At 39.8% G+C, this 26,913-nt stretch overlaps 1 long non-coding RNA gene across 1 annotated transcript in view; it reads left to right on the forward strand.

The window, feature by feature from the left end:
- Positions 1 to 1,634: 1,634 nt before the first annotated feature.
- Positions 1,635 to 26,913, forward strand: part of LOC143669757 (uncharacterized) — a 37,800-nt gene continuing 12,521 nt past the window's right edge. Inside the window, exon 1 of the long non-coding RNA XR_013169046.1 lies at positions 1,635 to 1,730. This is a non-coding gene — a long non-coding RNA (uncharacterized LOC143669757). The remainder of the gene's footprint in view (positions 1,731 to 26,913) is intronic.

Here is a 26,913-nt window from a genome sequence, read left to right on the forward strand (position 1 = left end):
CCCCAGTCCCCTAAGGGGACTTTGAAAATATTTCCTTATTCACTGCCCAAATTATTCTGAGATATATCAGGGCATCATACTAACCTGGGCAAACCAACAAGATCTCATGTCTTGTTCAAGATTCCACATACCTATGGTAGGTTCAACTAAACTGACCATACAAATTAAATTAGATCATGTGCTACCCAAAATATAAATTTTGCACCAAATAAACATGTCTTCCTTTGGTCTCACACAGAAGTTGAAATTTTAAAATATGGACAATATCATCCTGTATCCTATATTCTGATCTACCCTGACCCTATCCACATCCGTTTCATCCATGTCTCTAGCTGAAGTTTGATCCTTTTTCCAACTTTTTGAACAGTTCCTTTACAGGATACTGCTAACTTTCATAGCTTCAGAACTCTTACTCTGGGTTTCAGGTGTCACATAAATAATCTAAATTTCTGGGAACAACCAGTTTATATACAAATAGCTCAGTATCTCAGAATTTAGAAATAACACTCTTTATTCCTTTTCATGCCTTTTTTTTCCACCATGAATTCTATTTTGTCTGTACGTTACCCTACTTGAGAGGTTTTTGTTAGCATCTAGTTTCCAAATCTTTTTCAACATTTCTGGTTCATGATTGTGTCTCTTGTAAGCAGTACATAGTCAAATTTTCTTGTTTTTGTTTTTTACCCAATCTGAGAGTGTATAGCAGATGAATTAACCAACTTATTTTTATTGTAATCACTGATACATTTAGTTTCTGAGAGCATAAATAAAATCTAACCAATTGGAATTATAGTTCCACCCTGGGAAAGAGTCACACTGTTTTTTGGATTTTTTTTTTTCTTCCTTCCCTTCTTTCTGTTTTCTTCCTTTGGGTAGACATTTTTGGAGATATTTTCTAAAGTCTTTCATTTCCTTTTCACATTTCCCATCTTTTTGTCCTTTTGTACTGTCTTCTCAGAGAATTTCTAGGTTAAGTTCTCCAGGGCATTCCCTTTAAAGTTGATCTATTTCTATTAGTCTACTTATTGAAATTATCATTTCAATAGTCATAGTTTTTTTGGTTCATTTTTGTTTTGTTTTGTTTTGTATTTTTTTTCATCTTCTGTTTAATAGTCACAGTTTTCATTTTCAGGTTCTCTGTTATTCATACAACTTGTTTTTGCCTCAATGACGTCTGATACTCTATAACCTCTGAGATATCATTCACCATAATAATTTTGCAATGTCTCCATCTCTGTCCTCTATTAACTCTGTTTCCTTTTATTTCAGTTCTTTTGTTTACAAGTTTTGATGTCTCTCTCTGATTGCTTACTTACCTAAAATAACAAGTCATTCTGGCTATTGGCTCATATTTGCATTTGACGTTCTCATCTGTCTGTGGATGCTTCCTAACATGGTTTACCCTAGAGAAGACAGAAAGAGACAGATGAGCTGTCAAAGCATTGGATTAACCCAGATCTGGTCTCTGGACTGGCCTTTCCACGTTCCCTGGCTCTGGTCTGTCTCCTGAGGTGTAGCCTCACCTCTCAAGGGCCCACACTCACTGGACTGTAGGGGAGCAGCCCTGTCTGCCACATTGCAGAACCCCACCTTCTCATGCCATTGTTCCCGGAACCCCTTCAGAGCTGGGGCACCCCAGAGCCACCCCACCCTGGACAGCAGGCCCCTGCTCTCTGAATTCGGGACTTTTCTCCATTTCTGGGATGCCATGTGTCTCCTTATTTACAAGGGTTATCTTTCTTATTTCTCAGGTCTTTTATATTTTAAGAATATATATCTTTCCTATATATATATATAGATATGTATATTGGAATTTAGGATGGAAGAGGTAGGCTGGAATATGTAGTCAGCAAACCATCCTAAATATTATTATGAATATCAATTTTTAAAATTTGCTGGCTAACAGAATCAAAAGGACAAATACTGTATGGTCTCACTGATATGAACTAACATTAATGAATGAACTCGGAGAATTTCAGTTAAGAACAGAGACTATCAGGAGATAGAAACAAGGTAGATATTGGGCAGTTGGAGCTGAAGGGACACGGATTGTGCAACAGGACTGATTGTAAAAAATTCAGAAATGGATAGCACAATACTCCCCAACTGTAGTACAATAATATTAGTACACAGAATGAAGCTGAATGTGAGAATGATAGAAGGAGGAGGACTGGGGGCACAAATGAAATCAGAAGGAAAGATAGAGGATAAAGACTGAGATGGTATATTCTAGGAAATACCTAGAGTGTACAATGATAGTGACTAAATGTACAAATTAAAAAATGTTTTTGCATGAGGAAGAATGAAGGAATGTCAGTATTTCAGGGTATTGAAAATAGATGGTAATTCATATTTTATAACTTTAACTTGTGTGTGAAACTATAGCAAAAAATGCTTATTTGGTACAAAATTTATGTTTTGACTAGTGGATCTCCTAATATAACTGAACACCATAAGTACAAGGAACCTTGAGTAGGGCATGAGATTTTGTAGGTTTGTCCAGAGTGATGCCTCGATAAATCCCAGAGGGATTTGAACAGTGAAAAAAAAAGCATTTGCAAAGTCCCCTTGGGGGAATAGTAAAAAAGAGGGAAAATTCAACTTCCCCGTTTGGAGGAGGCTTGATATTCTCACAAGCAGTGGAGACAACAAAATCAATAGGCCAAGCCCTCAATCTCGGGGTTTGTTCATAAGAAACTTATCCTTGCAAAGGATAGGCTAAGCCAACTTAAAATTAAGCCTAAGAGTCACCCCCAGAGACCCTCTTTTGTTGCTCAGATGTGGCCTCTCTGTCTCAGCCAACACGACAAGCAAACTCACTGCCCTCCCCCTCTCTAAATGGGACATGACTCCCAGGGGTGTAAACCTCCCTGGCAACGTGGAACAGAAATCCTAGAATGAGCTGGGACTCAACATCAAGGGATTGAGAAAACCTTCTCGACCAAAAGGGGGAAGAGAGAAATGAGACAAATAAAGTGTCAGTGGCTGAGAGATTTCAAATAGAGTTGAGAGGTTATCCTGGAGGTTATTCTTACATGTCATATAGATAACCCCTGTTTAGTTTAAGGTGCATTAGAGAGGCCAGAGGGAAGTGCCTGAAACTGTAGAGCTGTGTTCCAGTAGCCATGTTTCTTTAAGATGATTGTATAATGATATAGCTTTCACGAAGTGACTGTGTGATTGTGAAAACCTTGTTCTGATGCTCCTTTTATCTATGGTTTGGACAGATGAGTAAAAAATATGGATTAAAAATAAATAAATAATGGGGAAACAAATGTTAAAATAAATTGGGTAGAGGTAAATACTAGTGGTCAATGAGAGGGAGGGGTCAGGGGTATGGTATCTATGAGTTTTTTCTTTTTTCTTTTTATTTCTTTTCCCAGAGTGATGTAAATGTTCTGAGAGGTAATCATAGTGATGAATATACAACTATGCGATGATACTGTGAGCCATTGATTGCACACAAAGTATGTAATGTTCATACGTTAAGAATGTTCGTGTTGTATGTTGGTTGGTTTTATTAATTTAAAAAATCGTTCCAAAAAAAATTTGCTGGCTAAGAATAGTTTACAATCATTTGCCTCATTCCCACTCATTTGATAGAATTGATTCCTTGCAGAACCCAAGTTTCAGAGAGCCAGAAATTTGTATTGCCTACATTAAAATATTTGCACTTTGAACTGCTTGTGATTTTCTCCTTAAAAAAGCCAGGAAACATTTTCCAATTTAAAGTGAGATGTTTCTCTGAATGATACCACACACATTTCAATGTGTTTCACAGGGTTTATCATTAATAATCAAAGCAGCACCTGCTCTAAATCTTAATTGCTTTCTTCCGTGTGAAAATGGATGCTGGAGGTGACAGTGAATTGATTTGTACTAGATAATACACTGCAAACTCCGCTTTGGCATGCATTCATAATACAGAAAACTGAACACAATATTGAAATTTTTCCCCAGGAAAAACTCGATTATAATTATTTCAGGCATTCAAGTCAGGTACGTGCTGACGAAGGTGATGGTGAAAGTACTATTATTTCCTATTTGGTGTCATACATGTTAGGTGGATGGATCTGTGTCCAGGTGACAGAGGCTGAACAGGTGGAATAATTTACCTTGTAACAATGGGAATGTTCTAGAATCCAATATCTCCGGTTAGCGTAATATGACCACATTTCCTTTGCATCCATTCTTGTCACCATTTTCATTTAGGTTACTCTCTCTGTGCAGGGAAGTTCTAGACTCTGCCTCTACCAGCTAGATGTCATGCCACTGAGGACATCCCTGACCTTTCCTGGACCTCAGCTTTCTCATCCCACCCAAAGGGTGCACACTCAAGCCTAGTGGACTCCACACCAGTAACGCCACTCTGTGAATACATTTATTTCAGAACATTTTTTGTGAAAGTACAGTTTTTGTCAACTGAATTACATTTTTAAAATAACTTCTTTTTTTTTCCTTTTAAACAAGCAATATATATTTATTTCCAAACAAATATGAAAAAGAGAAGCAAGGGGAGGAAATGTGCTGCACTGCTTTGGGTGCAGCCTTTTTAGCTTTTTTAATGTCCTGGGGAAAACACAACCCTTAGAGAATCATATGAAGAATCTTTTTGTAATATAGATGTTTGCTCTGCTAGCTTGGCTTTTCATGTAATGAATTTACTCTAAACAGGATTCAGAGGTGTCTCCCTGAATATATCCAACCATTCCCTCAGCCAACGTTTCTGGAGCCCCCTTGGGCTTTAAGGCCACGGCTTCTCCCTACTGCCACCTCCTACTGCACCCATGAACTGCTTTTTTGTTTGTTTTTTGTTTTTTGTTTTTTTGAAGTTTTAAAATATTAATTACCATCTATTTTCAGCACCCTTCAGTAATGACATTCCTTTGTTCTTCCTCATGCAACTGCCTTTGTTTTTGTTTCCATTTCACGCTGTGGGGCTGGACATCCACTTGCCCTGGGACGGGCTCACCATTCACGCATTTACCAGCCCGCCACTACTGAAAACTCTTTATGATTCAGTGCAGACCACGAGATACAAGCCAAATAGCAAACTGAGCTTTTCTGCCGTTGTATGATAAGCCCATTCTCCAAAAAGCACAGTTTCAAAGCATGGGTTATTCTGGAAGTGAATGTATCACTCTTTCTTCAGTCTCTAGGAGGAGGGCTGGGGGTGGTGGTGGAGGTGGGGAATAGGGTCCAGCGAGCTCCCCCAGGGTCCCTCTGACCCTGTATTTCATTAAATGCTTCAGTGGAATAATCGGATCCTAAAACACACCAAGAGCTTGCTGCAAAACCTGAAAGCACATAGGCCGTTGCACGTCTTAGGTCTTATTATAACTGTTGTACTGACATTCCGTATCTGAAATAGAACAAGGAAGCCCATTATTAGCACGGCCAGGAGGAGCTAGCCTCGTGAAAAGAAGCCTGGCTTATTAATTCAGGGACAGTCCCGCTGATCCCAGCACGTGCCTTGTGTTTAATGAAACACGCATCATAGCTGACAGTAGCTGTTGAAATGAGCTGTCATATTTACAGTTTGCTAGAGCCTTTTCTTCTGAGATTTCTAACAAAGCATCAGAGATTTCCAAGTAGTCTAATACTTCATGTCTCTGGGTTTATGTGCGATGTCAGCAAATGCCAGATGTGGGTAATAAATGTATATTTTTGCCAAAGCACGTTTATTTGATGCTACGAGACCGTCTTTTCTTGCTTAAAAAGATGGTTATTCATTGCATTGTCATCTTATTATTCATAAGAAGATCATTTCAAAGCATAATGATTAGAGGAAAGAAAGGAACAGTGCTCAAACATAAATCACCCTCACCAATTATGCAATAAACTCACAATATATATGTAGCCACAAATATAACAATTCACATATGTATGTCATATCATTATTTTAGGTCTGGCCATAGATAAAGTTCAGAGCTGCTTCACTTATTTTGTGTATATTTACAAACATCTACCAAGAACAGTAAGTTATCTGTATTTCTATAATTCCTAACATATTTGAGACAACATCAGCTGTGCAGTATTTACTATCAGAATTAACTTCATACAAATCTAGCACCTCTTTAGACACTTGAATTTACCTACAGTGATTTTATAAGGGCCCAAGAAATTAATATTAAAGAGCTTTGAGGCACTGTCCTAGTAATATAAGACATAATCCCCGGCTGTGAGATTAAGGTTAAATAGAAGGAAAGTCTGTTTTAGAAAGGGGGGCGGGAGGCGTAAACTCCTAGAGGTGCTGCGAGAAGTAGACATGTATTCCAAGCACAATGGGGCCACAAAGGACAGAGTTCCTTAGTCTATGCAAAGTTGAAAGAGGAAGCTTCATTCTCCTGCTGTGTCCCTCTAAGCAAATCCCCCATTGGGTCAAACAAAGTGGTACTCTGACCCGGAATTGTAAAGGCAAGCCATACATGGAACCTATTTAACGTTAACCCCTGAAGTAAAGTGCAGAGTGGGCACTAGCTACTGCCCTAAATTTCTCTTTTGCAATTGAGGCTCTTTCCAAAAACTGACCAGTTGTAGCTGGCTGCTATTCATTTATTTCATATCGTAAGGCTGAAACAGAGCTCACAACAGTTCTTAAAGGGATAAGCTCTGCTTTTTATTTATTTATTTATTTTTGTAATTCTTGTGTTTTAATGGAAGGAATTACCTGTTTCTAGCTGGAGATTGGGGTAATTTTCCTCCTTTGGGTGGGTTAAAAAAATGGCAGCAATGATTTCCACCTGCCTATTTATTTTCCCTAGTGATTTGTGATTTTCTCAGCGGTTAACCATTCAGAGGGTAGTTGGTTCTCAACTGGGGGCAATTTTGTCTCTCAGAGGATGCTTGCGATATAGGGAGACATTTTTGGTTGACACAACAGGGAAATGGGCGTGCTGCTAGAGTCTACTGGGCAGAGGCCAAGGATACTATTGAGCAGAATCTCCATTCTACAATACACAAAACGCTCCTCTTCACCACTGCAACATAGACTAATCCAGTCCACAAATGTCAAAGGGGATAAGGAACCATATGTGAGAGTAGTCGCTAGAGGGAAAAGCTAGAGCAATAGTCTGGGTGGAAGGGGTTACATAGTTTCCTAGTTGATGGGCTCTTGGAAAAGCTTAAAGCACCTCTACTTCTAGACACCTGTAGCAAAATCTACAGGAAGAGGCAGCAGTGGCTTGCTGACTCATCAGTGGCTCCCTGACTCATCTGAAATGTGATTCACAGGCTTGCTGCTTCTGTGGGCAGTTCCTCCCTCTTCCAACCCATCCAGTTTCTACATATGAGAGCATGCACCCTCTCCTCTCTCCCACCTCATGGTCTCTTCTACTCTTAACTGGCTTCTTTTTTCCCATTCTGCATTGCAATATCAGTGCTAAAATGCTGTTTTATATCACAAGACATACCACTCACAAAATATATAACCCTAGTGTGTACCCTGATTTCAGACAGCTGAATATTTTTGAAAAGACTTTTGATGGCAGTTGCTAATAAAAAACTGTGCACATTTTTTTTTTCTGGCATTCACAGAGAGACATGTATTTCAAAAGACTGCCTTTTCCTTCCAGTATACCATTAGATGAAAAAATAAGGCAATTTTCCCTTTGAAGTCTTTTCACTTAAAAAAAAAAAAAAGAGGGGGTGGGGAGATGAGGAAATAATGAGAAAAGGAACTTTCCTCAAAGGAAATATTCTAGACACATGATTTGATTTAAGGCTTATACATGCACTCAGCTTTTTAACAGTCTGAATAACTCAGCAAATCTGAAACAAAGAAGATTCTGAAAAGGCAATCCATGACTGGGACTGTGGGTAATGAAATTTGCTATGAACAATATGATCACTGTATGTGGGTGTTTCAGATGATGACCAAAACATACTCACAAAAATCTTTGTTCCTTTAGTTCTGTTCTAATCTGAGAACTTGTGCTCTTGCTTCCGTGGCATTTTGCTTCACATGGAAATAGTCACTCCTTCCTGAGGAGTGGGCAGAAGACAGAACTCCAAACAGTGAAAGATGTTCTATGGTGGGGGTGGTGTAACGGAGAAATCAGGATTTAAGGGATGATTTTGACACTGAATCACTTTATAATATTCTTCTTTGCTTTCGTGTGTATTGGAGTAGACAGAGGGAAATACCTTAAATCTCTAAATTGTAATACAACTGACTTGATCTCTGATAAAGATTATATAGTCCTTATCTTCTACCCCTGTGATTGCAAAAAAAACCTTTTGGCTAACCTTCCCTTATACTCATTTATCTAGTTTTTCAACTTTAGAGTCTCGTAATCACTAAAGGCAGTCCCTAATGTTTATTAATGAATGGTCTTGGGTCAGCCCAGAGCCCACCCACCCCAAGTCAAAGTTATCTTGATAAATGAGCTGACTCTAACCAAAATAGGCCCACCTGACATGTGCAGTAGCTTAGACTTTAACATACAAATCACCTAGACCTCATTATAATACTCTGCCATTTTCTTACCAATGACCAAGCGTGTCATCCCTCTGTGCATGCTCAGTAATTAGATCACCTCTAATTACATCATCTGGGGCCACTGTGCTCATTATCCTAAACACTGCCCATCTTTTTCTCTGATAAAACTATCAGGATTACTGCAGTTTAGAGAGACAGATTTGGGGCCAATAGGCCATCTGTTTTCCTACTGTGCATCTAGTAATAAACTCTTTCTCTCTTTGAAACCCCAGTGTCTCAGGAGTTGGTTATTGAGTGCATCAGGCGAAAGAATCCACAGCCTTTGTCCCATAATAGTGGCAAAGATGTGGCAATGTATGAGACAACTGCTGGCTCCCCTTCCCACTTCCTTGCAATATCCAACACTGTTATGGAACCAAGGACCTCCTTCTGGTTATGCCAAATGATGCCTCAAAATCCCCACATTGCTACCCATTTTGTTCTAAGATACCTGAAAGGGTCTCACTGTAGAATAGAAAACCTCACCCATGTTACACTGCTGTTTGTTAAGTGCAACCAAGAAAACATATTATTCTTGCTAGACTAGAAGTGACTGTAAACCTTGTATGATCAAGTCAGCTACTTGGTTTAATAATGTAGTAGACTGACTGTTTCAAAAATAGTTCCAATTCTTTACCCCCTCTATAGCCACACTCTCTGCAATGTGACTTTGCCATATCCCACATCAAGTAATGAGGGCATTTCATTACTCTTTGAATGTAGCCTGGTGCTGTGACTTGCTTTGACCAATAGACCACAGGGGAAGTAATGATGCACCAGGTGCTAGTTTAGGCCTCCAGGAGCCTTGCAGTCTTCCACTCTGCCTCTTGCTCCTCTTCCCTCATCATAAGAACACGCCCAGGCTAGCCTGCTGAAGGACAGGACAAGACAATGGAGCAGAGCCCAGTCAGCCCAGTGGTTCCCGCCAAGACTCCAGACTTCAAAGGAAGCCCAACCAAGACCAGATCATTGAAATTATCTAGATGGCCACAGCCTTCCTCAGATGCAGAAGTGAGCCTGGATGGGACCAACTCAGATCTGCAGAACTGCCAAGCAACCCTGAGTAATGAATAAACAAGGATGTTTATTATGATACACATCTGAGGTTTAGGGGTGGTTTATTAAACAATATTAGCTAACTGACATAAATCACAGCTCAATATCTACTTCTTCTATGAAGAACTACTTCTTAACTACTTCAGCTCACATCAACTTCTTGCTTTCCTGTACACCACGAAGCCAGGGGTTCCCAACCTTTGTTCCCATGACAAAAATTTTACATATGCCTTAGTGATGTACTTTTAAAATCTATTAGTTGATTTCCATAACAATACTAAAACATTATTTGCATTTTATACTCTCATTATCCCATGATTACTGAGTACAAAAACAATTGTTGCTTTAAGTCAGATTCCTCATTGCAAGTATCCCTTAAGAAAACAGCTCTTGTTGAGTTTGGTATAAAAGAAGAATATATGCAATTATTTGAAATGACTATTGAAATCTCCTCTATTTTCCAACAACGTATCTGTGTGATGCTGAATTTTCTTTATCCACTTCATCCAAAATAACAGATTATGTAAGACTAATGGAGAAGCTTATGAAAATCTATCTGTCTTCTAATAAGTGCATTACAGAGATTTGCAAAACTGCAAAATAATGACATTCTTCCTAATCGTTTAGATTGCAAAATATAGTTATTTTTCATTAAAAATATATGTTATGTTAACATGCAATGGGTTTATTATTTTTAAATGAATTAAATATTTTAAAGGCTTCTCTGAAAGACTTACTTTCTAATAAACATTTTTAAAAAAATGTTTATTCTTTTTAAAATGCTTATTAAAACCTGAGCAATCCCCTTCCTCCTCTTCTTCTTTGTCTTCTTATTCTTGTTCTTTTATTCTAATTCCAGTTCTTATTCTTATTCTCTGAATTGAGTAGCTACTTTTAATAATTATTTATTTTCATAATCACATCTTTTGTATACATTTGAAAAGAGTAGTACAAGTATGAATGAGACATTATTTATTCAGCTAATGGGTAATTGTTGGTACCGCTTCCTAACTACATTTAAATGTTCTTTGGGAGTCTTAAATGTTCTTGGGACCCCAAAGATGGGAACCCTTGGTCCATGCTTCTTTTTTCATTTTGGAATTTAATCATACAATGTCTACAAGTGTGACTTGAATCTTCTCTCAAATAGCCCATGACCTTGCTCATGTTTTGAGAGAATGGGTTAGGTCTTATCCTTCCCTCACCTCCTAGTACTTGGAACAGTGTCATGTACACAACAGTGACTGTGAGGGCATTATATTATTAATCATAATGAAGTCCTTAGAAAGGGTGACTGGTCCAAGTAATGCTCATTAAATGCTAGACATTGATAATGTTTTCTTTTGTTGTCCTTCACCTCTCAACATCCCTGAAGAGTGTTGATTTGTTGAAAGAGGCTTTTGCTAAACTCATTGCTAAATATATGACCCATGACCTAACAATGCTGGCCACGCTGATTTGGATAATTTTGGCTAATTTTTGTTCCTGGTACTGTATTTTATCATGGCAGACGGGCCTTTCTGAGGAAATAGCCTACTCAGTTTCTGTTAAGAGACTATTTGCCAGATCCTGGCAACTATTTTCCTGTGAAACATTCCCTTCTCAACTCTGAAATTATCCATGCTCAGCTTTGGTACAAGGTACAGACATTGACCCTGCTAAAATCACTACACAAAGAGATTCCATTTCCTTCCGTGATAGTTTACTGTCTCAGAACGTTGCTTTTAGTAAATTCTAACCATTACTGATTCTGATTTTTTTTTCTTGGCCATTTGAGCCTATTCTCCATCACCTGATATTCCACAGCAATGACAAAAGGGCTCAGGACTTCCCATTCATCAGTTCCATAAATGTTTATTGAGTACCCACTATGGACAACGAACAAGAAAGAGAATGTGCCTCTTCTCTTACGGAGTTTATATTTTACTTGGGTGGAGTACAGTGCAAACAAATAAGCAAGAAAAAGGCTGTACAATGATAGATGTCATGCAGAGAATTTTTTTTTTAAGTGACCTGATGGAGAGTAGCTGAGGGGTTACCTTAGGTTTGATGGTCAGGAAAGGTCTCCCTGATGAGGTAACATTTAGGCTGAGATCTAAAAAACAAAAGGAGCCAGCCATCAAAGGTTAGCAGGAAAGAACATTCCAGGCAGGGGAACCAGGCAGTACAAAGGCCCTACAGTGGAGGAAGCATAGGGTGTTTGAAAACGGCTGCAATGAATGGATTATGGTGAACAAAGGGGACTGTGGTTCGTGATGAAAGTGGAACCAAAGAGAACCAGAGCTTGGTTCAAGTCAGACTTTTAAATCCAGAGTAGGACACTTGATTCTTATTCTAAGGGTGATGGGAAAGCATCAGAGGACTTATAACAGGGGTGAGGCATGACGTGGCTTGAGATTTGAAAGGAGCACTCAGCTGCTGTGGAGAAGGATTGTGGGGGTCAGGGGCTAAAGCAGGAGACAAATTCAGGGCTGTTGGGGGTGGCGGTCCTGACCAGTGAGGGTGGTAGTTTAAGCCAGGGTTGCAACAGTGAGATGGGGAGAAGGGCTCAGATTCAGGATATTTGGGGAGTAGAGCTCACCAGTTTTGCCTCTGGCCTGGATGGAAGAAGGTGGATGCAAGAGAAGGAGAAAAATAACTTTGAATTTGGAACTCGGAATGGCAAGGTAGCGAGGCATGCTATTCTTAGAAATGGGGAAGAGTGAAAGGACATCAGCTTCTTTAGTGGCTGGGGTGCGGCAGTTTGAGTGGAGGGAGTGGAGAGTTGGGAATCATATGCTTGTTCTAAGGGGTAAATACTAAGTAACTAAACATAGTTTTGTCATAACACATTGGCAGCAGCTTCTTTCATTGACGTGATATTTAAATGTGTAAAGAAAGCTACCTTCCTGAACATGACCGAGACTAAAATTGTTTCTTAAGTAAGTTACTAGGCTCACACATTTGGTAGCATTATCTTTGTACAGCTCAGAGAAATGAGGCACCTAATGAATGCTTTTTCATCACAGCAATGCTGAGAATCATGAATGATAAACTGACCTTTATATTCCAGACCATATTAGAATAATTGTTTGTGTAATTACTTGTTTAGTGTCCGCCTCACCGCTAAGATGTAAACTCCATGGAGGCAAGGATCTTATTTGTCTTGTTCAGTGCTTGGTATATAACTGGTGCTCAACAAATATTTCAGTAAATAAATGAATAAAAGATCAAGATTTAGAGACACCTTGAAAGCGTTGTTCCAGTTTTGACTACTTAAAAGACAAATCATCATAGAGACTTCCACTTCTGGGAAGATAAAATAGATGTCTTTTCCCTATAATTTCCACTAAGTATAACTGGAAAGCCCTGGACATTATATGTAAACCAAACACAAGAGGACTCTGAAAGAGAGAACAAACAAGGCAGATAGGCTGGGGAACTCAGATTCAAAGGAATGAAAAGATGGTGAGCTCCCTGGGTTTTCTGTGTGTGTGTGTGTGTGTGTGTGTGTGTGTGTGTGTGTGTGTGTGTAGGCAGGTACCGGGAATTGAACCCTGGTCTCTGGCATGGCAGGTGAGAACTTTGCCTGCTGAGCCACCGTGGCCCACCCCCTTGGGTATTCTTTTGACCTCATCTATTCCAGATGAGTTGCTGAAAAAGCTAGCAACCTGGAAATTCCATCAGGCACAGGCAAAAGAGCTCCTGAACAAAACCCTGCTTTCTCTAGCTAAAGTACCAGGAAAGAGGCAGTCCAGCAAGATAGAAAACTTTTAGACAATAACTGCTTTACTCCAGTCAAATACCACAAAGAAAACAGATCCTACCCCCACCTGTGCCAGCCACAGCTGAGTGGGAATCTAGAGCTTCTAGGTAATAAGGCATCCCAGCACTCTTCAAGTCAGTAGTCAGAGAAGACAAAGTGAAGAGCCAATAATGAAGACCCTTGTGGTGTCAAGAAAGACGTAGTGGAGAACCAAGCCTTGCTTCTCACCTGGCAGAGGTGAGGTTCTCCTCCTTCTACATGCTGGGCTGGTATCAAAGGAAGCTGGTAGAGATTAAGAACTTTCAAGATTGCCCAACAATAATGAGGCCACTCCTAACATGGTATCAGTGGAAGAAACCTGGGGAGCTGGAATTCTCAACTCCACCCAACAGTAATGAGGAACCCCGCGCATACACACTCATACCTCCATGTGTCAATGGAGGGTGAGTGAGATACCAGGAATTCTACCTCCACCTGTCAGTAAAGAGACTCCTATTTGCCTACCACAATTCTCTTAGGCAAAATATGAACCTTGACCTAAGTCTTACACTTTATCCAAAAATTAACTCAGATGTATCATGGACTTAAATATAAAATGTAAAACCATAAAACTTTAGGAAAAAATAGGGGACAACCTATGTTGATCTAGAATTAGGCCAAGTAAAAATAGATACATAAGAATTCATGAAAATTAAAAACTTTTGCTTTCTAAGACAATAATATCTCATTAAGAGGATTAATGAGCAAGCTGACAGGAAATATCTGCAAACTGCATGTGCCACTGACAGGAAATATCTGCAAACTGCATGTGCCATTTTGAAACTATTATGCACCCCAGAAGAGCAATGTTTTAATCCTGATCCAATCTTGTGGAGCAAAACTACTGTTTAGGGTGAAAGCTTTGATTGGACTGTTTCCATGGAGATGTGACAACACCCAATTGTGGGTATTAACTTTTTGATTAGATGGAGATGTAACTCCACCCATTCCAGGTGGGTCTTAATTAGCTTACTGGAGTCCTTTAAAAGGGAGAACATTTTGGAGGAAACTTAGACACATGGAGAACAGTCTCTTGAGAGCCAACAGGAGACCCACATGTTTGGAGATGCAGAATGAAAATGGCCCAGAAGAAACTTTTTGAAACCAAAAACCAAAGGTCCAGCAGATGCCAGCCATGTGCCATCCCAGCTGACAGAGGTGAATTTTCTGGACCCATTGGCCTTTCTTAAGTCAAGGTATCTTTCCCTGGATGCCTTAGTTTGGACATTATATTGGCCTTAAACTGTAAATGTGTAACTTAACTAAATTCCCTTTTTAAAAGCCAACCATTTTTGCTATACTGCATTCTGGAAGCTTTAGCAAACCAAAACACCACATATCCAACAATGGACTCAAATCTAGATAGATAAAGAATTCTCAAAACTAACCACTAAAAAACAAACCATCCAATTAGAAAAAGGGCAAAAGACATAAACTGACCTTTCACTGAAGAGGACATGCAGATGGCAAATAATCACCTGAAAAAATGTTCAATCTCCTTAAGTCACTAGGAAAATGGAAATTAAAACCACAACGAGATATCACTGCATGCCTTTCATTTTAGCACAGAATGGCTAAAATAAAAAGACAGTGACACTACCCAACTGGATCACTCCTACATTCCTAGTGGGAATATAAGATGTTACAGCCACTCATGAAAACAGTTTGACAGTTTTTTAAAAATCTAAGCATACAACTGCCATATAACCTAGCAGTTGCACTCCTGGATGTTTACCCTAAAGAAATGAAGACATCTGTTCATGCAAAAGCTTCTACATGAGTGTTTGGAGCAGCATTATTTGTAATAGCCCAAAACTGTAGCACTCAGATGTCCTGCAGTAGATGATTGGTTAAACAAAATGTAGTACATCCATACCATGAAATTCTACTCAGTTACATAAAGCACTAAAATACTGATACAGGCAAAAATCTGGAATAATCTCCAGAGGATTGGGCTGAGTGAAAAAGTCACCAAATGTTACTTCCTGGATGATTCCATTTAAGTAACAGCCTTCACATGACAAAATTATAGAAGTGGAGAATGTATTAGCAATTCAACAGGAAAGTGGGTGTGGCTATAGTGGGGCCACATGAAGGATCCTTGCAGTGATGAAACATTCTGAATCTGTACTGGATCAAGGCCAATTTCCTGGTTATGCTATTGTACTATAGTTTTGCAAGATATTAGCATTGGGAAAAACTGGATAAAGGGTATGTGGGGTCTCTCTGTATTGTTTCTTTTTAACATTGTGTAGGTAATTTTATTACAAATGCCTTATCAATAAGTATTAATATTAATACATATAAATATATTAAATATATAAGGAAAAATATATAATGTGGACCTGTAATTAATGAACAGATAAGATTTTTAAAATATATATTATTTTATAGACCACTAAGTTCTCAAAATAAAACAACAGAAACTCATATTCAATATCAAATGTGCAGGTGGGGAGGGGCAGATAAAAAATCCACAACTCCTAATTTTGCCAAATTATGACATTAAAACAAAGTCAACCACCAACTATTCCTAGCACTATTTTATAAAAAGATGTTTTTCCACAAAAAGTAATGATTTGCAGTAAGGTCTTTTCACTGTGAATAGAGTGAATTAAAATATGAAAGTAGCAGTAAGAAATGGAGATGACTCTTTCAAGAAATTTGACTTTTAGAAGGATGGAGAGCAATTGGGAGATTTTTTTGTTTGTTTGTGTTTTAGGTTGGCTGATAATTACATATATGTAAAACTGAGTAAGAAAAAATTAAAAGTTGATAGCTGAAGACATTGGAGCAATTTCTAATGAGTAAGTCCCTGGAGAAGTTAATTAGAAAGTCTTTTAATGTAGAGAAGGATATCAGCAAGAATTCCTCAGACTTTGCTTCCGTTGTGTCTTATGAAATGTGAAACTCTGGGCTTTTGTTCCATGACGGAATTTAAGCTGGCATTGCTACAGCTGCTGTGGTAGGTCCAATATATATCCAGTTGATGTTTTCTGCCTCTGGAAACATTTTTTATATAAGAAAATCTTCCTTTGGAACCAGTTTCTGACCCAATTATGTGACAGGTCCAGACATGGTACCAGCCCTTGGCCATGCCAGTCAACAACATTTCTGGTATGTCTAAAATGGATCTACAGTGTGTCCAGGAGTGGTTTGCTGTCTGGACACTTCACTCCCTTGTGGTCAAATTCTTCCTTTCTCCAGGTCTTTTCCTTTTTAGGTATGAAGCTGTACTTCTCAGAATTGTAATCACCTACCTCTGTCTGGTGGAGATCCTCCATTCCCTTAGAAGCGGTAGGTGTATAGAGCCTGGTATGGCACTTTCTTCTAACAACAAGGCTGAGCAGAAATAGTTCTTAGAAATTCCGACTTCTGTACCCCAACTGGACAGGAAGAAAGATGTTTCCAGAGCAAAAAGAAAAAGATCATGTGACAATTCTCTAAAGCATCTCTTCTTACAGTTGCATATGATCTATAATTAACTCAAAATAACAAGTTTAATAAAAAATCAAATATTTCTAAAATAATGATATATAAGTTGGAAGCATAGAATCTCAGGGTTGGGAGTGATTCTAGTGGTCACTGTCTAGTCTAAATACAATATACCAGACAAAATTCATTTAATCATGTTTTATTTAAATTCATGGGTTTCATTTGTAAATAGAATTAAAATGTATGATGACATGAAGAAAATTTATTTGGAAGCTATTTATTCCAAGTAGCAAATACTTAAATCATTAATAAATGACTAAGTATTTATTACTTATTAAATATTAGGTATTTATTATTATTCTTAAGTCTCTACTCAAGTATCTATTGTTATGTATTACTCGTTATGACTACTGTTATTATGAGTATTACTACTTAATATTAAGTATGAAGTAAAAGTATTAAGTATTTATTACTACATGTTCATTACTAGGTAATAAGTAAAAAATAGCAATAAATTCTAAATGAATAGTAATATGTATTATAATAAACACTTATTCCTGAGTAATAAGTACACTAGTCATTTATTAATGATTTACAAATTATAATCCAGAGCATATGGTCTTTTTAGGAATGGGCAAAAATAGTCCTACGTGGTTGTGAAGGCACTTTCAATGTGAACTGAGCTCTAACTGCATTTCACAAAGAGATGCTATGGTAGAAAGTGAGAGAGATTTCTTTTGTGAAGCCTTTTTATTGGGAGGAGAATCTTAGTTTACTTCTTTGAGAACATAGACACACATTTTCCTAGTTGTTTTGTTTGCCTCCTCTGCACCCCATTGGTGAGGCAAGGCTTCCTGCCCTTAGGTTATGAGGATGGCTGAAGACATGACCCCTGCACTGGGCAGATGGGCTTGACAGCAGCTGGTTAGTCACATACACTCAGTCCAGGGAAGAGGGCGCTGTGCCATGCAAGACCACATGGGGGTTGAACTCGGGAACAGAGTGGACAACCAGGGTCTGTGGGAAGCGGACCCTGTAGTAACAAGAGGTAGAGGTGCCCCTGATTCCCGCAGAGAAACGTCATTGGTGTGTTTGAATAATTTTGGGGGCTGGCAGGAAACTCAAGCCCTCTCTTAGGGGATAAGCGGGCACTGTACCTGGTCTGCTTGATAAGGAGGATTGTTTGGGGAGGGGACCTTATCTGCAGAGGAAAACGGGGAGGGGAACTTGCAGTTAGGCCAATGGAGGTCTTTGCAATGATACCAGACCTCTTGGTTTGCTCAAGCTGATGAAATGGATTGGCTTTTACAATGGGGGTTTATTACCTTATAAATATACAGTAGTTGGGTTGTGAAAATGTCCAGCTTAAGGGATCAGCAGGATGATACCTGGACTCTGAAGAAAGGCTGCTGGCATCTGGGACACCTCCATCACATGGGAAAGTACATGGCTGGAGTCTGCACCCAGGTTCATTGTTTCCAGCTTCGGGCTTGAGTGGCTTCCTCTCTCAGCTTCTATGTGTGTGGCCTTGTCTCTCAGCTTCTCTGAGCCTTCTCTGAGTTTTCTAGGATTCTCCTAGTTGTCCTTTATCCTTTTATAAAGGACTCCAGTAAGGAGATCAAGACCCATCTTGAATGGGGTGGGTCACATCTCAACTGAAATAATATAATTAAAATATCCCAACCATACCAGGTCTGTACCCTCAGGAATTGATTCAAAGAGCATAGCCTTGGGGTGCAAGGCTAGTTCAGTGGTAGAATTCTCACCTGCCATGCAGGAGACCTGGGTTCAATTCCCAGCCTGTGCACTTTCCCCCAAAAATTTTTTTCAAAAAATATTGCTGCAATAATGGGATACTCACATGCAAAAAGAATGAAATGTGAACCCCACCATACAGCATACAATGGCTTTATTGCCAAAATATCTCTTAAGAGTGGGAGAAAGATCAAAGGAGAAAGAAGAGTTGTGTCAGAGAAGACAGTTTAACAAATGAGTATGAATACAGAATCATTTCTTTTTAGTCTTTAGTGTCTTAGAGCAGCTAGAAGGAAACACCTGAACTGGTAGAACTGTAACCCATACCATGCTTTGAAATTTGTTCTAAAACTACTTGTTTAAAGGTACTTTGAAATATATCACTTTTTTTGTGTACATGTTATATTTCACCAAAAAAAAAAAAAATGTTAAAAAGAAAAAGACGAACACGGCCTTTTCTGGGGTTGTTTTCATTTGTAAAAGCTGCCAGAATGCAATATACCAGAAATGTGATGGCTTTTAAAAAGGGGTATTTATTAAGCTGCAAGTGTATAGTTCTAAGGCCATGAAAAGTTCCAAACTAAGGCATCCAGAGAAAGCTACCTTGATTCAAGAAACGTCGAAGGTGTCCAGAGCATCTCTATCAGCTGGAAAGACAGATGGTAACATCTGCTATCTTTCTCCTCTCATTTCATCAGGCCTCCCTGGGGACATTCTCCTTCTACATCTCCAAAGGTCTCTGGCTGTGTGGGCTCTGAAGTTTTTTTTCCAAAATGGTTCCCTCTTAAAGGGCTCCAGTAAGCAACCCCACCTTGAATGAGTAGAAATACATCTCAATGGAAACCATCTAATCAAAAGGTAACCGCCCACAATTGGGTAGGTCACATCTCTATAGAAACAATCAAAAAGATCTCACCCAGCAATATTGAATGAAGATTAAAGAATTTAGCTTTTCTGGGATACAGGACAGATATAAGCCAGAATGGGGTACATAATGGCTTCAAACCACCACACCCAGATGTCAAGGTAGCACTTGATATGGAGACTCGGTTTCCGCCTCACACCACTTAGTCCCTATCCAAGGACTGACCCACAGTAGGTGTTGATTTGGCCCCGACATTGATTTTTTTTCTCTACTATGCTTGCCTATTACTTTTCAAAGTTCACAAATTTGAGGCCAATCACCAAAGTGGAGGGATGAAGGATGGGAGGACAATTTGAACACCAGGTACTGGTGGCTAAACTCCTTGAAACCTAATTAAAAGAGCGAGACACTTTACATGTCCTCCTGTATTCCTTTGCCTATTGGTGAAGATGTGAAAAAAATCTGCCAAGTGTACCATCATCCTGTTTTATTTTCAAAGCCTAGGGATTCTCTTAGATTTTTTTTTCTAGCATAAAGTGCTAGAGTCTGCCATTGGGCTCCCTCCACCCCTGATGAGATGATGCCTTTGGTGATGAAGACTTAAGTACTTCCTAGACTATTATTTATCCATGTGCTTTCTGAATTGATGCTGTTACCAGCATTGGAAATTAGAGATGAGACTCAGAAGGCCAGAGCCAAAAGGGAGACTTGGTGGGCATGTAATTACCTTCCTCACTTTTAAACAGAACACAGGTCCAGAGTTCTTAAGTGACGGGATGCAAATTTTCACATCCCAAGTTGCTGCTTCCTTTCCCATATTTTTTGCCTGGAATATTTAACATCTAAACTCCAGAGAAGAATGAGTGTCCTATATTTTCATCCTTTCCTTATGTGTGAAATATTAGATTATAAATCCATGGAGGGTAAAAAAAATCCCTCTTTTTATACCTGGGGTAGACCATCTGGCTTGGTCCTATGCGTAGTCATTTAATAGACTTTATTTTGAATTGATAATCTGGGCCATTTGTCACTTCTTTCTTAGGAGGAGCCCCAGTAAGTTTTCCAGAGGCTATGGGCTTGCATGCCATTTGCATTTCTCAGGAGAGATTGGCTATACAGAGAGAGAATTCTGTGTCCGGACTGCCGAGCTGATGTCAGATGAGCCCTGGCCTTTGGATGCCACAGGTCTGCTTTCTCACAGGTCAGATAATCCAGAGGCCATTTGATCTTCTCCTCAAAACCTCAGGAGGAAAAAACTAAACCAAACAGAAAACCAACCCTGAGGGGTGGCCCCACACTGCTGCATAAAGGCACTCTTCTCCTGCCTACTCTTGAAAAGATAGATTCGGGGCCCAAACAACTTGTAGTGCAGTGACAAGCAAATAATACACACTGGTACACATGTGCACACAATTCACAAATGTGCTAAGGAAATCGTTTGAATCAGATTTCTACTTGGGCATCCAAAACCAACTGAGAATCTTCCAGGTGTTTTGACATCTACTGGTAAAATTGCTAATTATCTACTTTTATTGGAGTCCCTCTTAATTCCCTCAGGGACATTGGATCACATCGTTTCTTTGAGAATCTGGATCTCATCATACAGGTGTGCAGAACACCTGAGTTTGAAAGGAGGTCACTGTCCTCCTGAAATCAAGCATGTGAACAGTTCTTGAGACATAATTTCATACTGCTTTCCAGGTGCCAGGAATTAAAAGATTTTTTAAAAAGCATAAAATTGTTCCTAATAATCATTGTTAGATTCTGAAAGGCCAATAATGTTCATGGTCATCAGAGGGCTGAGCTTCTTAATCCCCTTTAACTGGGAGCATAAATTGCTAAAGATTTGGAGTAACCCAAAGTTGGAACAGAAATTGCAATTGCCATATGGCAATCCTTGTTATGCAATTTAGCTCAGAATGTCCAAGAAAAATCCCTTAGCCTAAGCAAAGCATTAAAAACAGCAGCACCTTACTGGTTGGGCCTTCTATTCCTCAGTCCTGTGTTCTCCTTATCCCTGAGCCCTGGGCAGCACCTGTCCACCCTGTAAGCTTCCTCCCAGGAAAGGAGGTCAAGGAAGGGGTGGATAAGTCAGCATTGGTCCCCTGCCCCATGAGTAATCTAGGGGTCAGAGATTTTCTTGAATATGAGAATCAACACTTGTCCCATTTTTTGATCTTCAAAGCTACTATTGTTAAAGAGAAAGCTCCATCCAGGACCATAAGTCAGAGCCCTTTGGGTTTCATTTAGGATCATGGATTATTGCAAGGTGTTCGTTCACCCACTCATGGTCTAAGCTCTCAGATGATGAGCTGGTGGAACATGGAAAGCAGCAAGATGTGGTTGGTTAGGTTGTTCCCTGGACAGATAATCTCACAGAGGCAGTCTTACCCTTCACCCAGGCTCTGTTACCTTGGGATGCCTGGAACTTTGATGGTAGTTGGTTTTACAGTTAGGGCCTTTGATGTGGTACATAACTGTTTCTTTGAAACAATCATACTGCATTCCATTTTTTTAAGAGGAACACAAAAGAAAGCATAGCAAGTCCATGCCCATCTGTTCTTACCAGAGGTAACATTAAGCTGGTGAATATTTCAGCAGCCCCTCTAGCTATTACTCCTTTGACTTCTGCACAGGACTAAACAAGTGAGAACAAAATCAGAAAAAAAAATGGGTGCACATACATATCTTGCTTCTTACGATAAGTCGGAAGAAGAAATTTTAAGTAGTAGAATTATCTTAAAGTAGTCATTAAGGGTTTTTTTGCTTTTTCCATGCATATTTCTTTTTTACTGAGTTAAATTTATAAACAGTATAGTGCACAAATCACAACTGTGTAAGTGAATTTTGACAAACATACCCTCTTGTGTAACAATCACCCAGTTAGTCATTGTTTTTAAGACTCAGATTTCTAAAAGTAACATTAACAGGCTAATCTAGTTTCTCCATTGTTTTCAAATGAACCTATAATTTTTTTTTTTAATTTATAGATCTTTGGGAAGATGATAAACAGGGAAGGGGTAACAAAATATGTCTCCCTACGCCAAAGAGTTTTATAAGTTTGCACTAGGTAAGAATCCACTCTTCTAAAGGAAATGAAATTTTTTCTGGACAGACCAAATTTTCTTTAGCTTTTGACATTGTGGAAATCTTGAGGCAATTTTTTTTTAAACTATTATTTCTAATATTTAATTGAATTCCCATGAATTTTTATTGGATCCATTTTTCCCCACCATCCAATTAAGAAAACAAAAATGCTACCCTAAAAGAACTCTGAAAGCTATCAATTTCACAAACAAATATTATTTTGATGCATAATTTTGATTCAACAAGGGACTGGATTTTAGGACAGTGCTTTCCAAATCTTAAAGCATCAGATTTATTTGAGGTACTTACTAAAAATATAGGGCCACATCAGACAAGAAATTAAAATAGGATTTCTGAGAATCTGTATAACTCTAAATGATTCTGAATCCATGGTCTCAGAATTACTTTGAGAAATGGAAATTTAAGGAGACAAAGACAACAGGCCTAATGAATATCAAGTAGCAAAATTCTTTGGTTTTTTTTTCTTAATATTTTAATGCTCTCTGTGCCACTTTGGTAGGCAGGCTCTGAACTTGGCCATCTCTGCAGATCTTAGCGGGAAACCTGCAATCACCAAAGAGGCAACATTGCTGAGTGGTTAACTTTGGAACCAAATATACCAGGTTAGAATCCTGACTTGGACACTTACAGTTGTGTGACCTTGAACAGGCTGCTTGATTTCTCTGTGGCTCCATGTTTTCATCTGTTAAAATGGGGGTGCCATTTGTGGAATTTGTTAATATACTTCTCTCACAGGCTATATGATGGGGGAGGGGCAATAATAATGCTCACCTTATCTGGTTGTTATGAGGACTAAATGAGTTCATGTATGCAAAGCACTCAAAACCCTGCCAGGGACAGAAGTGTTTGGTAAATGGAGACATCCTGATGGAGTTTGTGGAGACATAGGGTCCTCATTTTTAGGGAAGCTGTTCAAGGGACCCCTGGGAAGCAGGTAGACCAGATCTCCAAGGTCTTTCCAATGGAAAAGCCAGACTTCTGGGGTGTTACAATGGGTCAAAGCAGATTTGAAAGATGGACTTCCCATAGGTCTAAGGGCTTCTTACAAGAACCAAAGCTGCTTCAGCCAGCAGTCACAGGCGCTGCTGAGAGGGGACAGCATGGGAAAAGGCTCCGGTCCTTGATTAGACTGGGCATCAGAATCACCAAATGTTTTGATTTGTTAAAGCTGCCAGAATACAATATATTGGAAATGGGATGGCTCTTATAAAAGGAATTTATGATGCTACAAATTTACAGTTCTAAGGCCATAGAAATGTCCAAACTAAGGCATCCAGAGAAAGATACCTTAATGCCAAAGAAAGGCCAATGTCTGTCACATGGGAAGGCATGTGGCTGGCATCTGTTGGTCCTTGTCCTTGGTTCCATTGCTTCCAATTTCTAATGCCAGTGGCTTCCTCTCTGTGGGCCTTCACTTAGCTCCTCTGGGACAAACTTTGGGTTCTGGCTTGCTTAGCATCTCAAAGGAAGGCACATGGCAATGTCTGCTGGGCTCTTAAGAAACTATGTCTCCAGGGGCTTCTGTATTTCCAGACATCTGTGTATGCATGTACATCTGAGGTTTCTCCAAAATGTTCCTCCTTTTAAAGGATTCCACTAAACAAGTCACACCTCCACTTAATGAAAAGAACACACCCATAATTGTGTGTGATCTATACAAGTAATCTAACCAAATGTCACACCCAAAACAGGGTGGGTCACATCACCATGGAAACAATCCAGTCAAAGTCTCCCACCCTAAACAATAGGTCTGGCCCCATAAGATTGGATCAGGATTAAATCATGGCTTTTCTGGGGTTCATAATAGTTTCAAACTGGCACACCAGGGGTCTTTAAAAAAAATCTGATTCCCCAGCCTCAGCTCAGAATTTCTGAATCAAAATTTCCAGGGGCAGGACCTGACATCTGCAATCCAATCAGCCCCTCATCATCAGTTCAAAGACAGTATTTGAAAGGAACTCTTCCTCTGGAGTAGAATGGGTCTGGGTTTGAATTGCAGCCATTTGGCTTTAGGCAGGTGATTGAAACTCAGCGAACTTGAGTTTCTTCACCTGTAAAATGAGTGTTTACCCCAACCTTGAAACATCCTCTTGGAGGATAAACTAGAAAGAATATGTAAATTGCCAGATCCAATGTCTGGCATTTTGTAAGTATCTGATTAATATTAGGCTAGGCTTCCTTCTTGTTAGTTCATCCCTGGCTGCTGTTCTCGTGTTCTCCTTTTACACATAACAGCTATCCTCGCCAAGGGGTTACTAGGTTATTTTCTAGCAGGTGAAAGATTTGAGCACAAAGCACCCACACTTCCTCTTCTCCTCCTCCCACTGCCTGGACTCATCCATCTGATGTGGAACGACAGATGCTAGGATCCCCAGGCAAGGACAGGGAATGCTCACCCTAGTCTCACTTTCCACACAGTTTTTATGACTCAGGAAAGCCTGCCTCATGCTGCCTTGTTGGTGAAACTGAAAAAAATGAGGCACTTCTTCCTTGGGTCTGATGTCAGCCTTTCTTATCAGCTGGGTCTGGAGCCCCAGGGACTTTGCAGATATCATCGGTGGATTGAGTAATAGTAGAGGGGCCAGGTGAGTTGCATGGGTGCCGGAGTGCAGGTGGTGCCCAGCCCCTGAGCTATACCTGCCACCAACTGCCGCTTCCCCAGAATCAACTGCAGGCCTTCCAAGCCGCATCTATTTGCCATTGTCCAGAGGTCCCCAGGGCCTCGAGCAAGAAATTTGTACTGGAAGATGAGCTATCCTTAGTGAGAAGACCCATTCACTCTTCTTCACCTCCTCCCCTTCTACCCCTGAGAGTTTGCCCCAGACTTCCTTCTTTCCCTTCTTTCCTCTCCATCCTCGACCCTAACCCCTTACTGAAACCCCATCTCCAAAGTTTTCTTTGACCCACTCCCAGCCCTTTTTTTTTATTCATGTCATTGCGGGATCTTGGCTAAGGGCTCAGCAAATAGGAAAACCACTCTTCTGGTGGCAAAGCCATAACCCCCAATAAGAGCAATTTCCCTCTAACTCCTTGGTCATTAATTTGCAAAGAGAAGTTGGTTCCCTGGCAGCAGCATGGTGAAGCCACAAATGGCTTCCCTTTTGTTCCCCTTGACTGGGTTTTGGTCCAATCAGTGCTCAGGGTTTGCCAAAACTCAGTGCTGTCCATTAGAAGGCAGGAATTATATATGCATTCATCAGCAGGCTTTGAAGCTGAGTGGAATTTTCCTAAACTTTAACTCTTCCCTATTGACATCTTCCATCCATATCTGAAGGATGAGAATAGCCATGTGGGACTATAGAGAGTTGAAAGAAAATTCCCAAATATATATACCATATTACCCAATAAATTCTGAGTGCTTACTCTGGGTAGGTACTGTTGTATTTTATGTTAATTAACCCATGCAATCTTTCCAATGAGCGAGGAATAAGGTACTATTAGTGTTAGGTACTGTCCTTGTTTTATTGATGCGGATATTAAGACATAGAGGGATTGTGCTGGTATGAAGCTATTATATACCCCAGAAAATGCCATGTCCTTTGGATCCATTCTTGTGGGTGCAGAACTATAGTGGGTGGGACCTTTTGATTAGATTGTTTCAATTGAGATGTGACCCATTAAATTCAAGGTGGGTCGTAATCCTTTACTGGAGTCCTATATGAGAGGTAAAGGACAAACAAAAAGCCCAGAAAGATCCAGAGAGAGCTCATAGAGAGAGAAAAATCCCAGAGATGCTAAGAGAGGATCCACAGATGATCAGAAAAAAACTGTCACTGGAATCAGAAGCTGAAAACAATGGAACCTGGGAGCAAAGAACCAGCAGGTGCCGGCCATTTAACTTCCCAGGTGGCAAAGGTGTCCCAGATACCAGTGGCCTTTCTCAGAGTCCAGATATCATACTGTTGATACCTTACTTGGAACATTTCCACACACTGAGAACTGCAAATTCTAAGTTAATAAATCCCCATTGTAAAAGCCAACCCATTGTAGGTATTGCATTCCAGCAGCTTTAGCAAACCAAAACAGGGATTAAGTTATTTGAACAAGTGCCCAGAGCTTAGAAGCAGTACAGCCAGGATTAGAAACTAGGCAGACTCACCCAGAGTCTGCACTAACCGCCTGGGCTGGGCTGGGCTCTAAGATGTTGTTTTCCAAGCTGATAAACCATTGAGTCTGAGGAATTGGGGGGACCCTCAGGGGCTGTCAGGGGATCAGAGGTGTCAAGTATGTGGGCATCCAGGTCCCTAGTCTCTACCCCTTCCCCTTCCCGCCCCCCTGAGCTTCTGCTACCAAAGCAGTTCTGCTTTTATCTGTTATATACAGTGGAAAGCCACAGGAATCTTAACTTAAAAAGGGGGATCTGAAGGTCACATGTAGTTCACTAGCCTGTTTAGTTCATATTCATAACTCTGGCACCCAGTTCAGGAGGTC

This window comes from Tamandua tetradactyla, chromosome 26 (assembly GCF_023851605.1).
Source record: "Tamandua tetradactyla isolate mTamTet1 chromosome 26, mTamTet1.pri, whole genome shotgun sequence".
Classification (NCBI taxonomy): domain Eukaryota; kingdom Metazoa; phylum Chordata; class Mammalia; order Pilosa; family Myrmecophagidae; genus Tamandua; species Tamandua tetradactyla.